This window comes from Gorilla gorilla, chromosome X (genome assembly GCF_029281585.2).
Source record: "Gorilla gorilla gorilla isolate KB3781 chromosome X, NHGRI_mGorGor1-v2.1_pri, whole genome shotgun sequence".
In the NCBI taxonomy this organism is placed as follows: domain Eukaryota; kingdom Metazoa; phylum Chordata; class Mammalia; order Primates; family Hominidae; genus Gorilla; species Gorilla gorilla.
Window position 1 is genome coordinate 142,034,081 of NC_073247.2, and position 7,861 is coordinate 142,041,941.

At 39.8% G+C, this 7,861-nt stretch overlaps 1 non-coding gene across 1 annotated transcript; it reads right to left on the minus strand.

Moving 5' to 3' along the window:
* Positions 1–3,765: 3,765 nt before the first annotated feature.
* LOC115932453 (U6 spliceosomal RNA) lies at positions 3,766–3,872 on the minus strand. The gene has a single exon (XR_004068733.1). It is a non-coding gene; the product is annotated as a U6 spliceosomal RNA (small nuclear RNA).
* Between the last annotated feature and the right edge of the window lie 3,989 nt (positions 3,873–7,861).

Consider the following 7,861-nt stretch of genomic DNA (forward strand, 5'->3'; position numbering starts at 1 on the left):
AAAGTATAATTAAAAAAAAGAAAAAAAAAACAGTTGTATTGGCATCTAAATCAAATATACACACATTTGACGCATTTAAACTATAAAATTTAATTGTTTTTGCCTAGTTGCAGATATACTACCATAACCACACGCAGTTGCCAGAGACTAGTTTTCAAAACGGTGCCTGACTGTAGCTGCTTAGGTCTCAGCAAGGGTATGGGACCCAGTGTGATCTCCCTCCCTGGAACAATTCTGACCCACAGTCTCCCAGCAGCTTCCTATGTTAGTTTCAGAGGTTGGGAGGGACAAGGATTTCTGTGGCCAGGATTGCATGGTTCCATGTTGGGGATGTGGGTCGCTGGTAGACTCTTACTCACCCCTTCTCTGCATTGGGAAGTCACTCCTGGCTCCCAGCCAATCCTGGCCAGGGAGGCTGCCTCTCCTCCTTCTCCTTTCCTACTTTTGGTATTTTCCTTGATATTGTCTTTGAGGCCTAGAGTTTTTTCTTTTGAAGAATGCTAATCATCTAGTTTTTCTTTTGTTCCTTGTGATTTTGTTATATTGAAGAAACTGTTGCCTAATCCAAGATCATGAAGATTTACACCATGTTTCCTTCGAAGATTTCCATATTTTCAGGCCTTACATTTAACTCTTTGATCTATTTTGAGTTAATTTCTGTATGTAGTCTGAGGTAGGGACCATGTCATTCTTTTGCATGTATTTATCCAGTTGTCTTAGCACCATTTGTTGAGGAGACTATATTTTCCAGATTAAATTTTCTTTCCTCTTTTTTTGAGATGAAGTTTCACTCTTTGCCCACGCTAGAATACAATGGTGCAATCTTGGCTCACTGCAACCTCCACCTCCCGGGTTCAAATAATTCTCCTGCCTCAGCCTCCTGAGTAACTGGGATGACAGGCATGCGCCATCACACCCGGCTAATTTTTTGTATGTAGTAGAGACGGGGTTTCACCATGTTGGTCAGGCTGGTCTCGAACTCCTGACCCCAGGTGATCCACCCACCTCAGCCCCACAAAGTGCTGGGATTACAAGCATGAGCTCCTGTGCCCGGCCCAGATTAAATTTTCATGGAAACCTCATCCATCAAAAGTATTTGACTATATATGTATGGGTTTATTCTTGGACAATCATTGTATCCCACCAGTCTGTTTATTTTTTATCCTTATGTCAGGACCACAGTGTTTTGATTATTGCAGCTTTCAGGTACACTTTAAAATTAGAAAGTGTATCCTCGTACATTGTTTCTCTTTTTCGAGATTTTTGACTGTTCAGTGATCTTCACAATTCCATGCAAATTTTAGTATCAGCTCACCCATTTCTGCAAAAAGGCTGGTGATATTTTTATAGACCTTGCATTCAATATGTAGACATATTTTGGAATATTGCCATCTTAATATTAATTCTTCTAGTCCCAAGAAGAAACCACAATGTGTTTCTCCTTATGTGGGTCTTCTTTACTTTAAAAAAATATTTGCACCTCTCTATGTACAAGCCTTGTACTTCCTTGGTTAATGGTATCCATTTAGGTACTTTTTTTTTAGATGCAGTGTTGCTCTGTCACCTAGGCTGGAGTGCAGTGACGCAATCTCAGCTCACTGCAACCTCCGCCTCCCAAGTTCAAGCAGTTCTCCCTGCCTCAGCCTCCTGAGTAGCTGGAATTACAGATACCCGCCACCACACCCGGCTAATTTTTGTATATTTGGTAGAGACGGGGTTTCACCATGTTGACCAGGCTGATCTCGAACTCTTGACCTCAGGAGATCTGCCCGCCTCAGCCTCCCAAAGTGCTGGGATTACAGGCATGAGCCACCATGACCAGGCCCTATTCCATTTTTAGTTAAGTGAAATTATTTTCTTAATTTTTGTTTCAGGTTGTTCAATGCCAGTATATAGAAATGCTACTGGCTTAAAGGCAGCTTTATTGGTATATAAATCAAATACACACATTTGACACATTTAAGCCGTAAAATTTAATTGCTTTTGTTTAGTTCCAAATATACTACCATAACCACAGTTTTTTTATGGCACCATTCAATTGCTTCAAAAGAAACCCCATGTATTTTAGGTATCATTGCCCTCTTTTTCCATTCCACAGCTCTAATGAATCACAAATCTATTTCTTGTCTCTATAGATTTGTTTATTCCAGACATTCCTTATAAATGACATCATAAAATGCATAGGTTTTTGTACCTGGCTTCCTTCACTTAACAGATTGTTTTCAGGGTTTACCCTTGTTGGTAGCATTAGCAGTCCTTCATTCCTTTTTATAGCTGTATAATATTCTATTATATGAGTATATCTCATTTTGTTCATTCATTCAATTGATGAACATTTGGGTTGTTGCCACTTTTTCTGTATTGAGAATAATGCTGGTGGCTCACGACTCTAATCTCAGCAGTTTGAGAGGCCGAGGTGGGAGGATCATTTGAGTCTAGGAGTTTGAGACCAGCCTGGGCAACATAGTGAGACCTTGTCTCTACAACAGAAAAAAAAAAAAGAAAGAAAGACAGAAAGAAAAAAAGATAGCCAGCTGTAATGGCATGTGTCTGTAGTCCCAGCTACTCTGGAGGCTGAGGTGGGGATATGACTTGAGCCCAGGAGTTTGAGGCTGCAGAGAGCTGTGACTGTACAATACCACTGTGCTTCAGCCTAGGCAACAGAGCAAAACTCTGTCTCAAAAAAAAAATAATGCTTCTATGAACATCAGTATATAAGTTATTGTGTAAACATGTTTTTAATTCTCTTGGGTATATATCTAAGAGTGGAATTTCTGGGTCACATGGTAAATCTATGTTTAACTTTGTGAGGAATTGCCACATGTGTTCCACATCACTTGTACCATTTTATATTCCTCACAGGATTGTAGGATGGCTCAAAACTTTCCACATCTTAGCTAACACTTGTTTTATTTCCTTTTAAATTATAGCTATCCTAGTGGGTGTGAAGTGGCATCTCACTGCAGTTTCTATTCACATTTCCCTATTGACTAATGGTGTTGATTATATTTTCATGTATCTATTTGCCATTTGTATGTCTTCTTTGGAATAGTGTCTAATTGGGTCCTCCACCCTTTTTTTTTTTTTTTTTTTTTTGAGACGGAGTTTCACTCTTGTTGCCCAGGCCAGAGTGCAATGACACGATCTTGGCTCACTGCAACCTCTGCCTCCTGGATTCAAGCGATTCTTCTGCCTCAGCCTCTCAAGTAGCTGGGATTACAGGTGTGCGCCACCACACCCGGCTAATTCTGTATTTTTAGTAGAGACAGGATTTCTCCATGTTGGTCAGGCTGGTCTTGAACTCCTGAACTCAGGTGATCCACCGGCTTTGGCTTCCCAAAGTGCCGGGATTACAGGCATAAGACGCTGTGCCTGGCCCCTCCACCCATTTTATACAGGGCTGTTTTTCTTTTTGTGTTTGAGTTGAGAGATTTCTTTATATATTCTCATAGTAGAGTCTTATGAGACGTAGAATTTGCAAATATTTTCTCCCTCTATATGGGTCGTATTTTCACTTTGTTGATAATATTTTTTGAGGCACAAATATTTTTACTTTTAATTAAGTCCAATTCGTGTGTTTTTTCTTTTGTTGCTTCAGCATTGGGTATCACACTTGAGAAATTGTTGCCTAATCCACAATCATAATTATTTACATTTATGCTCCTTTTAAAGAATTTTCTTTTTAAAACTTTTATTATTTAAAAAATAATAATAGTAGTAAAAACAGAGCAAGCTCTTATTCCCTGTCCCTGCTCCAAAAATCCCCAAAATATGGAATGCTTCACAAATTATCGTGTCATCCTTGCTCAAGGGCCATGCTAATCTTCTCTGTATCGTTCCAATTTTAATATATGTGCTCCCGAAGTGAGCACTCTTTTAAATAATTTTCTGGTTGTAGAGCCCATATTTAGTTCTTTGATCCATTTTGAGTTAATTTTTCTATATAGTATGAGATAGGGGCCAAATGCATTCTTCACATGTGGATATTCAGTTGTTCCAGAACCATTGGTTGAAAAGACTTTTTCCCTATTGAATGATTGTGGCATCCTCATAAAAATCAGATTTCCATTGATGTATGGGCTGATTTCTGGACCCTTGTTCTGTTCTACCACTGTATATTTCTATGCTTATGGCAGGACTATAAGGTTGTGATTACTGTAGTTTTGTAGAGGTGTTGTGTTGTAAGTTTTGAAATCAGAAACTGTGAGTTCTTCTACTTTGTTCTTTTCCCAGACTTTTTTTTTTTTTTTGGACATTCAAGGTCCATTGCAATTCCACATGAATTTTAGGATCAGTTAGTTCATTTCTGCCAAAAACAGCGTCTTGTATTTTTATACGCCTTGCATTTCAACTGTAGATCAATGAGGACTATTGCTATCCTAACAATGTTAAGTATTGTTGTTCATGAAACTGGTATGGTTTTCCACTTATATAGGTCTCCTTTAATTGCTTTAGATAGTATTTGTTAGTTTTCAAAGTACTAGTCTTGCACGTTCATGGGTAAATTTATTCCAAAGTATTTTATCCATTTTTAAATTATTATTATTATTTTTTGAGACAGGGTCTGGCTCTGCTGTCCAGGCTGGAGTGCAGTGGAGTAATCTTGGCTCAATGCAACCTCCACCTCCTGGGCTCAAGCCATCCTTCCACCTCAGTCTCCTAAGTAGCTGAGACTACAGGCACTTGCCATCATACCTGGTTAAATTTTGGTAGCTCATGCCTGTAATCCCAGCACTTTGGGAGGCCAAGGTGGTGGGCAGATCACTTGAGGCCAGGAGTTCAAAACCAGCCTGGTCAACATGGTGAAACCCCATCTCTACTAAAAATACAAAAATTAGCCAGGCATGATGGCAGATGCCTGTAATCCCAGCTACTCGGGAGGCTGAGGCGGGAGGCAGAGGTTCTAGTGAGCCAAGATCGCGCCAAACCATTGCCTTATCCAAGGTCACGATGATTTACGTCTATATTTCCTTTTAAGATTTCTAGAGTTTTAAGTCTTATAGTTAGATATTGAATCCTCTTTATGTTAATTTTTGATTATGGTATGAGGTAGGGGACAAAATTCTCCTTTTGCTTTTGAATACCAGAGCCATTTGTTGAAAAGACTTTTTTTTCCTCATTAAGTGGTTATGACACCCTCATCAAAAGTCAATTGACCATAGGCTGGGTGTGATGGCTCACACCTGTAATCCCAGCACTTTGGGAGGCTGAAGCAGGCAGATCACTTGAGGTCAGGAGTTCAAGACCAGCCTGGGCAACTTAGTGAAACCCGTCTCTACTGAAAATACAGAAATTAGCTGGGCATGGTGGTACACGCCTGTAATCCCAGCTACCCAGGAGGCTGAGGCAGGAGAATCACATGAACCAGGGAGGTGGAGGTTGCAGTGAGCTGAGATTGCACCATTGCACTCCAGCCTGGGCAAGAGAGCAAGACTCCATCTCAAAAAAAAATCAATTGACCATAGATGTGTGGGTTTATATCTGGACTGTTATTGTATTCCACTTCTCTATGTTTCTATCCTATGCTTTGTAACAAGTTTTTTTTTTTTTTGCGACAGAATCTCACTCTGTCGCCCAGGCTGGAGTGCAGTGGTGCAATCTCAGCTCACTGCAGCCTCTGCCCTCCAAGTTCAAGTGATTCTCTTGCCTCAGCCTCCCGAGTAGCTGGGATTACAGGCACCTGCGACTGCGCCTAGCTAATTTTTTGTATTTTTAGAAGAGACGGGGTTTCACCATCTTGGCCAGGCTGGTCTTGAACGCCTGTCCTCGTGATCCACCCGTCTTGGCCTCCCAAAGTGCTGGGATTACAGGTGTGAGCCACCGTGCCCAGTGTTGTTTTTTTTTTTAGATGGAGTTTTGCTCTGTCGCCCAGGCTGGAGTATAGTGACGCAATCTCAGCTCACTGCAACCTCCGCCTCCTGGGTTCAAGCAATTCTCATGCCTCAGCTTCCTGAGTAGCTGTGATCACAGGCGTGCACCACCACGTCTGGCTAATTTTTGTTTGTTTGTTTTTTTTTTGTCTTTTTTTTTTTTTTAAGTAGAGGCGTGGTTTTGCCATATTGGCCAGGCTGGTCTTGAACTCCTGGCCTCAAGTGATCCTCCCACCTTGGCCTCCCAAAGTGCTGGGATTACAGGCATAAGCTACCATGCCCAGCCTGTGATAAAATTTGAAATTAAGAAGGCTGTGTTCTTTTACATTGTTCTTTCTCAACACTGTTTTTGCTCTTTAGGGTACTCTTCAGTTTCATATGAATTTTAGGATTAGTTCATCTATGTTTGGGAGAAAAGGCAGATTTGAAAGGTCTTGTATTCTATCTGTAAATCAATTTGGGGAGTTTGCCATCTTAATAATATTACATTCTCTAGCCCATGAAACTGGGATGGCGCTCCATTTACTTATATCTTCTTTAATTTATTTCAACATATTGTAGTTTTTAGTGTACAAGTTTCACAATTTCTTGTTGAAATTTATGCCTAAGTGTTTTATTAGCTTTGATTCTGTTTGAAATGCAATTCTTTTCTTAGTTTTGCTTTTGGTTATTTTATGCTAGTATATAGGAATACAACTGTTTTTCAAATAGCTTTGTTTGAAAAGTCACCTGTTTAAACTGTGCAATTCAATGGTTTTTAGTATATTCACAGATATGTGCACCATCACCACAGTTGATTATGACATATTTTCATTGCCTCAGTAAGAAATCCTGTAGTCTTTAGTCATCATTTTTCTATCCTACATAACCTGTAATCATAATCACCCATTAGTTTACTTGCTGTCTGTTAAATTTGCCTTTTCTGCATATAAATGGACTCATAGAATAAGTTGTCTTTGTGTGTGACTTTTGCTTTTTTTTTTTTGAGACGGAGTTTCAATCTTGTTGCCCAGGCTAGAGTGCAATGGTGCGATCTCAGCTCACCACAACCTCTGCCTCCTGGGTTCAAGCGATTCTCCTGCCTTAGCCTCCCGAGTAGCTGGGATTACAGGCATGCGCCACCACGCCCAGCCACCATGCCCGGCTAATTTTGTATTTTTAGTAGAGATGGGGTTTCTCCATGTTAGTCAGGCTGGTCTCGAACTCCCGACCTCAAATGATCTGCCCGCCTCGGCCTCCCAAAGTGCTGGGATTACGGGCGTGAGCCACCGCACCCGGCCGTGTGTGACTTCTTTACCTAGCATAATGTTTTCAGTGTTTGTCTATGTGATAGTATATGTCAATTCTTCATTCCTTTTTTAGGCTATACAGTATTCCATTGTATGGATATATCCCATTTTGTTTAGAATTCATCAATTGATGGACATTTGGGTTTTTCTGCTTTTGGCTATTATTAATAATACTGAACATTCATGAAAATTTGTGGACAAGTATTATGTAAGCATGTTTTCAATTCTTTTGGGTATACACCTGGAAGTGGATTGTTTGGTCATATGGTAACTCCATGTTTAGCTTTGTGAGGAACTGCAGAACTGTTTTCCCCAGGGACTGATCCATTTTAGATTCCCATCCACTGTGTATGATGGTTTCCATTTGTCTGCATTTTTCCTAATACTTGTTTTTTAACTTTAAAAAAACTGTAGCTTTCCAGTGGATGTGAAGTAATATCTCATTATGATTTAGATGAGCATTTCTATAATGACTAATGAATTGCCTATCTTTTAATTTGCATATTTATTTTGTGTATCTTTGGAAAAATGTCTGTTCAAGTTCTTTGTCTATTTTTAAAGTGGGCTGTTGTGAGAGAATCCTTTATATATTCTGGATACCACCTTCTTATGAGTTATATTATTTGCAAATATTTTCTCCCTTTCCGTGGATTGTCTGGTCAACTTTCTTGATAGTGTCCTTCAAGGTACAAACATTGTTAA